The sequence below is a fragment of the Papaver somniferum genome, chromosome 8 (genome assembly GCF_003573695.1).
Source record: "Papaver somniferum cultivar HN1 chromosome 8, ASM357369v1, whole genome shotgun sequence".
Classification (NCBI taxonomy): Eukaryota; Viridiplantae; Streptophyta; class Magnoliopsida; order Ranunculales; family Papaveraceae; genus Papaver; species Papaver somniferum.
In genome coordinates, this window is record NC_039365.1 from 127,400,993 (window position 1) to 127,409,346 (window position 8,354).

The window sequence follows — 8,354 nt, forward strand, 5'->3', positions numbered from 1 at the left end:
CCAGCTCCAACACTCAACCACTCTTAACCCTGCTGCTGCAAACAACTAGAGCACCTCAACCATTCAACTCAAATTTTTTATACGTTTATGTAGCTTTCCAATCTTAGCTGCACTTCTCTGCAGCAACACTACTCATCCAACAACAACATAAATTCCTGCTCCTCAGTACCACCAACATCACACATTTCAGATTTCATCTTTGCAATTCCATCGGAATTTCATATTTATTCACCATATCACCACTTCAGAGTTCTACCATCACTTACTCAGCTGCACCATTCCTTGTAATGCAACATACAAGCAAACCCATTCTTCCAAATTTCCCATAGCATCACCTGCAATTGCTTCATAGTCAGCTGCAACACCTCAACCATTCAACCATTCAAGATTTATGATAGTCAGCCTACGACTCTAGTCTACACAAACTGACGAAAATATCAAACACGCCAAGCTCTTGCTGAATAATGGTACGATATTCATAGGATGGTTTAGCAGTTAACCTGAATCCAAGAAAAAACAATAAAACATAAGAAACCACAGAAGAAAAAGTGATAACCTTCACTAAAAACCACATTAGAAACAAAGCAAAGAAAATGATGAAAATAAAAAGTTAGGCAGTTATAAATTAAGAGACACAATCCATTTGGGTCTAACTGCACAAACTTAATATCAACAAATACGAACCAAAGTTTCCATTCCTGAAAAATCGGTCACATGCTGCAAACCAAATTGGAACATACTAGAGTTCAATACAACCTCCAAACAAAAACATAACTTTCAAAACATGCATAAATCCGATCATTCATAATCACACACAAACCTATTTTTTCATGAGAATTACATAGGTACACCGCTGTAAAACGCGAGAAACCTACTTTTTCATAGAAAATACACAGGTGTACCAATGTGTGCACCCCTGCCAAACATGCACAAAAGCCGATCACTCATAACCACACACAAACCTTTTTCATGGAAAATACACAGGTGCACCAATATGCATACCACTGTAAACATGCATAAAGACGATCATTCATAACCACACACAAACCTACTTTTTCTTGGGAATTGCACTAGTGAACTAATATGTACACCATCCAAAATATGTATAAAACCTACTTTTTCAACTAAGATATCCTAATGCACGAAATCCTATTATCAGCTGAGACCAACATTAAGGTGGGTATTAAAAAGGGAACCAAGTATACAATTAAACAAAATACTTGTCACCCAGTTGCAACATCTTGGGTTGCAAGCATAGAAGCATGAGGCGAGGTCCCATCTTTACCAGCTTTGACCTTCATTCCCCTGCAATTGAGAGAAATAAAAAGGTTGAGAGTTTGAGACACATATTTTACTAATGAGATAATTCCTAAACAATCATTTGATCCCCATCCACATCAAAAGTTTTAACATATGATATAAGCAAAGAACAAGCATAGAAACAAGGATCAAACATTCCTTGGTGAACATATATCTCATAATAACAGCATAAACATAACTACATGCATAACACTCAACACTACTAGATAAATCAAGCAAAATTGTGAAATAATTAGCTAAAAAAAAAATTCATACCAGAAATAAGAATCATAGTTTCTCTTCCTAACATATCTGTCACATGCCACAAACCAAATTGATACATATTATAGCTCAATACAGGTGTACAACTATATGCACATTAAAAATCAACATGTGTGAAATTATGTGCACAATAACAATAAATAGGTGTATAATTATGTACATATTAACAAACAGGTGTACAATTACGTACACATTAACAAACAGGTGTACAACAATGAGTACATAAAAGTCCACATGTGTACAATTATGTACACATCGAGAATCAACATGTGTAAAATTGTGTACACATTAACAATTCAACATATAAAAATATTTGAAAGTCAGATTTTACGTGAGACCTTCACTGTATCCTATAAGAGCATGCTTACAAGTATAAGTTTAGGTGTAAGAAACCATGTAATGCTTTTCATTACACAAATAAAAATCATCCTTTCAAGTATAAGTTTGCACCAGTTTGTACACTCTAGTCAAGTATAAGTTTATGGAGTTATTTTTTTCACATGTGCACTAGTTTGTACACCCTAGTTTCCATGTAATGCTTTTTAATGGAATCAAATGCTATCCTTGGATAAGAACCACAAATTAAATAAGATATAGTACATTTCCTATAACATAATTGGTGTACAAGCATATACACCTCGTATAACAAGCACAATAAAACAATGCGCTTTTACGTGAAACACATACAAATGGTGTACAAGAAAATACACATATTTTTAGATACTGCAAGCTTACCAACAAGTCTACACCAGTTGGTCCTCCCCCAATAAACATCAAGCTTACTAGTTGACCCTCCCCAATGATTACGCATTGAAACTACATACTCTTTCTTGTTGTAGTGTGTCATAAAAAAAATATATATATATCAACACTTTAATTTTTAGAAATCATCCCTTCAAAGAGCTCACTACAAAGATAAACAATTCACTATTTTTCCTGTTGGATACACTGCAAAACATGGTCTATGGACTCTATACTGAGACTGTTGACAGTCATCTCATCTCATCAGAGCTTATTTGTGTGCTTTTGCAGACACTAAAAATTTGGGCTAAGTGTCACGTCATCTACTTTGTAATTAGATTAAATGAAAATTTGTCTTTTGTACGCTAAAAATATCTTAACAGTGTTCATACGGAAGACTGTAAGATGACTAATATGTGCCAGGTGCCTCTACATATTGAGATTCATTAATGGGTGGGTGTAAGTGCACCATGGGTGTACAATTGTGTGCACATTAACAATCAAAAGGTGTATAATTATGTGCACATTAACGATAAACAGGTGTATAACTATTCCCAATCGATAACTTCAAGTTGATAGTCAGTAATCATTCCTAAAAATGTTGGATATATATGTAGAGGAATTCAATGCACACACTCTAATCATCAAGTTGAATTCAAAGAGGGCGAATTTACGAGGTGGTAGGAAAGTTATGTACCTCTAAGACAGGGGACTATCCATTGTTTTCCTGTGATGTCGTTGGTGTCTGCAACATCCTTTCCAATCTCTTCTTTATGGAACTCCAAAAGTTCTTAGCATCGTTATAAGTTATTCCATGAAAAGATGTCACATTTCTTGCCCATTTGTTCACAAACCATGCTTGCATATAAGTTGGTCCAAGTTCATTTCACTTCATATTCATTTTGAGAGAAAAAAAGAAAAAAAAGTTAAACATATGCGTACCAAGAAGTTAGAAAAATTAACAAATACATACTTAACATGTTTTACGCAGTTTTTTGTTTTTAACGTTTTGAAAATGAAAAAATTGTTTCCAAAACTAAAGTTGTTAGAATATCTCTTTCATCTGCCCCAGACACTACTAGATTTGAATGAAAATTAACTCCAGATTACGACTGAAATGAAATGTTGTGAGCAAGCCCCCAAAAATATTCGTACGAGACCACACCCACTGAATATATAACACATGCCAAAACAAAAACAAAAAAACTTACAGGTCCGAGATGAGACTTAATATGATGAAAAACAGCCTCCTCTGTGTCACTTGCAAAAGCAAGATACCAAAAATGTAGTCTAGGTGTTAATTTTGGTGCAAAAAATTTGCAAGCAAATTTTTGATAAACTGATACAACAAATCTATACAAAGAAGATATCATATTGGCATATTCTATACTTGTGCTCCTTTATAAGAGATCATAAAACATGTAAGGGGCATGCGTACATAAGGGGAAATTCTTAAGACTCTTATAGTTGTTTTACACTTTAAAGTGGTCATCATTTTAAAACCAATAATCTAAGCATACCAGACATACTACGTTGCCAAATTACTCATACCAGCATTTCATTATTTTTATAGTACATTCTAATTATCAAACAATTCCTATTTTAAACTATTCATGTGACTTCAAACAACAATGCAGAGACATTCTGAGTTTCTTACCACCAATTTTACAATAATGACATTCCAATAATTTTAGGCATTCCTTTTCCACAATACCAAATCACCAATTCAAATCTGACAATCTATACACCAAAACCAAAACACGATCAAAATCAAAATCAAAACCTAAAACCAATCACAAAAACACAAAGACACCATCGAATCAAAATTAGGTTTTTGAAATCGTAAAAAATATTCTGAATCGATAAATTAATAGTTGGATCAAATTAAATGAAAAGAATAGATTACATTTAACTTTTCAATCGCTTTCAACGATGAACTCTTCAATATTGAAATTGAATCTCATCAAATTTTCCCCTGGCATGATTAACCTTCAAGAAAAAGGTACCGATGAAAACGATTTAGGATTTCAAATTGAATCGATTGCTTATTTCATTCTCAGATTTATGTTTGGAGATACTTTTACGGAAAGAAATTAAATCTTGAATTTCTTTCTTCACTGGAGAATAATTTCAGACATGGAAATGAAAACGTGAAACTTGGATTACGAAGAAGTAATATCAGTGATGGGTATTTTCGGTAGTGAAAATAATCAATTTGGATTGAATCATTAGAAAAAGGATTAACCCGTTTTAAATTTGGTATATTTGGACTGGAGCGTTCTAGGCTTTGAAGGGGTGGACTAGAGCGTCCAAAGCCCACTAAAAATGGGATTAAATGTCAATTTCTACAAAAAATAAAATAAAAATTATTTGCTTAAAAAAAGAACAAGCATTGATCTTTGGTTTTTGAATCATGCATGGCAAGTCCCTATTGGATGAAGGGTCTGCTGTATCCTAATTTCGCATAGTGAAGTATATGATACAACTTCCTTAGAATATAACTTCTCGCCTTCTCCTTGTTACCTTTTTTCCATCGAAAATCTCAGAGACTCAGAGAAATTTTCTTCTTCTTCCCTAAAATAAAGAAGCCGAATTTTTCTTCTTTTTTTGTTATTGATTACCTAAAATATAGAGATCCTGTAGAAGGGATTTGACTAGAAATTAGGATTTGATTGGCTGAAGTTTGTCTCAAAGATTTTCAAGATTTTTTTTCCTGAGGGATGAACGGTTGTCAGTGAATCATATGGTTGTCAGTGAATCTTAAATTCGATCATATGGTTGTCAGATCATATGGTTGGACTGGAGATCATATGGTAGATGAGCAGATCATATGGTTGTTAGTGAATCTTAAATTTGATTTAGACAGGTAAATCTTTCTTGTTAAGAATTATTTTGGATGGGAATTTTCGATTTTGAGGAGAAGAATATTAACCCATTTGGAAAGAAGATATGGATAAACAGAAAAACCCTAGATTTATCTCAAAATCAGAGAAAAAAAAGTTAAGAAACCATTTCGATTTTTGTTAATCTTCATTTTCTTGGCGCCATGTAAATCAAAAGGGAAAAAAACTGGGCGGGATTTTCCCCCGCTTGATATTCCATTTTATCTCCTATAAACACATCCCCAAAGTTATCAAGTTTTACTCACAAGATACTGATTGAAGGTATTTTATCTCTATATCTCACATCACTCTTCAATTTCATATTTTATATACCTTAATTTTGTAATTCTTTGATATCCTAATTTCAGGCTGATTCCAACATCTGATAGATTATAAAGTGAGCCATGTTTTTGTCTTTTGATGATCAATTTGGGAAACCAAATATTGTGTAATTTGTTTGAATTGCATTTTCCTGTAGATTTTTCTGTTATTGTGATTTATGTTTCTCATGTGATCTTATTGATGGAAACCAATAATGTAGGCTTTTTTCATTTTTGTTGCTGTGTTGGTTGTTTCTCGTTTTCTTGATTCAGATTTCTATAGGTTGTTAGTTGTGCGAATCTCTCTTTCATCCATAAATTAATATAGTCATCTTAACCTTTGATCCCTGGTGTAACCCCTATGAGTCAATGTATGACGAATTTATGTGTTATGATTTTCTTAATCCAACAATATGAGGTTACAATTGGTAGTAATTTTTTTCATCAAAATCAGGCTATATAGATGCACTGTTATGTTTTAAAGCCTTTACATTAAGAGCATGTGTTGGCCATTGTTGGGTACCTGGTTTTGATATTAATTGGTAGTGGTCTTGAATCATTCTTAGGTACCTACTGAAAATCTGCAACTTGCTGATCTAAGGGTAGAGCTTAAAATGTGATGTGGACTCAACTTGGGTTTGGTTAAATACTTATGGTGTGAGCCCTGTCAATTTTGTGGGACAGTTGAAGAAAAACCTAGCACTAGAATAATTATATGTTGAGGAATTTGAGGGCTTGTCTAACAAACAAGAACTGTAGTATAATAGTGAGGTTTAAGTGTAAGAGAATTCTCCTATTGCTCTTTGTTGTGGACTAAAGAAGAATGATGATTAGGTTCATTTGATTTTTTGTTCTGCCCCATTGTGTTCCCTTTGTATTCTGTTTTTTGAAAAAGATATATATGCATCATCAAATTTTTATGTTTTTTTCCTGTGGTTTCTTAGTTGTTCTTTTAATCATGGTGTTGTTTCATTGCCCAGGTGACAATGCCTAACAACAATGAACAACCAGCTCCAACAACTTCATCTTCTGAGGGTACGTATCACTTTTCCCTTTTCTTTTCTTTTGTTTTTGGTCTTTTACTTCATTCACTTTCCCTTGTCTTAATATGAATATGCTATCATAGAAGTCACCATGAATGGGTATAAGGATATATGGTTTCTTCTCTAATTTTACATGAGTTACATGAGATGTATGAATAGGGGTTTTAATTTAGGAAAAGAATTTTCAAAACTTATAATCTGTTTTCAAAAGTTTCCAAAATAATTGTCATGTGGATGTAGAGACATGAATCCTTGATTGACTCAAGAGGGACATAGAGCTGTTTATCCAAAACAGTTTTGCTACAACCATTTGAAACAATTTTTAGTAGGTTTGGTGCATTACAAACAACTACTGCTAGTTACCTCTTTATATAGTTAAACATATTCTACACTAGTGACATGACTTGGTGATTGTGGTTGACATGTAAATTGATTGACTATGTCTGATTTATTCAAGTTGGGTTTACATAATAATTAGTGGTTCCTAGACATATATGTAGGCTTGCGTATTGTCGTAAACTAACCAGATTGGAAGTCATAAATATGTAGGATTGTTTTGTTTATGCATGAGATGTGTGAATGTTAAATAAAAATACTACAGGCCCTTATATCATGCATTAAACTCTAAAAGTATATATGTAATTGTTGTTAATTAGGTGAGATTAAACCAATTACACATAGGTAAGTTTAAATATGTGTCGTACAAGCTAGTTTCAGTCTGTTCCCATGGTATCTATATGTTGTTCTCGATAACATGACTATGTTGTACGCATCCCATGAAAAAGAAGGAAAAAAAGCACTAATGATCTGCAGTCACAAGTGACCATGCGTAGTTTAGAGTTAATGTAAAAAAAAATCTGACATTAGGGCTGTTTGAAAACCATTAATACTGATCCTAAGGCATGTAGTTCATATTAGTCAGGAATCTTAAAAGGCTTATGATATTTACAAGGTATTGTCTTTATCGTCTTCTTCTTTTGGAACATGTTTTTAATTGTAGTATAATATGTTTATGTAAGTTGTTATTTAACTTTTGCTTTATTTAAAATTTGCAGAAGCGTTCTGCAGCAGGTGCAAAAGCAAGAGAAACTGTTGCGTTCAACCATTGTGGAGGTTCTAAATCACATGTGGTCCACATGGAGGAGGTATCTTCCTTTATGAATAAGAATATCAAAAATGATATATACACCGAATTTTCTGCACCGGGGTGGGTACCGTGTGAGAGGGGGTGGGACCCATGCCTTCCCACCACCCTCCTGATGCTAAGCATGCTGCACTAAGGATCGTTAGATCCGTATCGGTGTGTGTATCAAACCTGTAAGAATATGATTTTCTCTCCACTTTTGTGTTTATTATAGTGATGTTTGTTAACATGTATAAACTTTTTAAGTACTTTAGAAGCTTCAGATGGAATGTGATTGTCTAATATTTACTCTTTTTCTGTTGCAACATCAACTTACTTGTTTTTTATTTCCTGTGTAAAACAGAAACGGAAAGCTGGATTCGAGGATGGTGACATTCAAACATTCTATGACACCCATACATCTACCAATAAAGAAACGGGCAAAGTTGTTTGGATTTCAAATGAAGCTCACATCAAATGGGTGAATATAGACAGTATTAGTGTTACAGTTTGTGTTGTATATGTCTAAACCAATAGGATTCAGAAACACACCACACCAATCTCTTACTTGCACAATTTTATATCACTAGAAGTAACCTACTGGTTTGAAATTCTGGTGCAGTTGCTAATTGTTCTCTCTATTATATATCTCTATATAGGACAC

At 33.5% G+C, this 8,354-nt stretch overlaps 1 long non-coding RNA gene across 1 annotated transcript; it reads left to right on the forward strand.

Annotated features, from left to right (window-relative positions):
* Window positions 1–4,999: 4,999 nt before the first annotated feature.
* Window positions 5,000–7,874, forward strand: LOC113304054. Its single transcript, XR_003338018.1, has 3 exons — window positions 5,000–5,486; window positions 6,505–6,559; window positions 7,623–7,874. It is a non-coding gene; the product is annotated as an uncharacterized LOC113304054 (long non-coding RNA).
* Window positions 7,875–8,354: the final 480 nt, after the last annotated feature.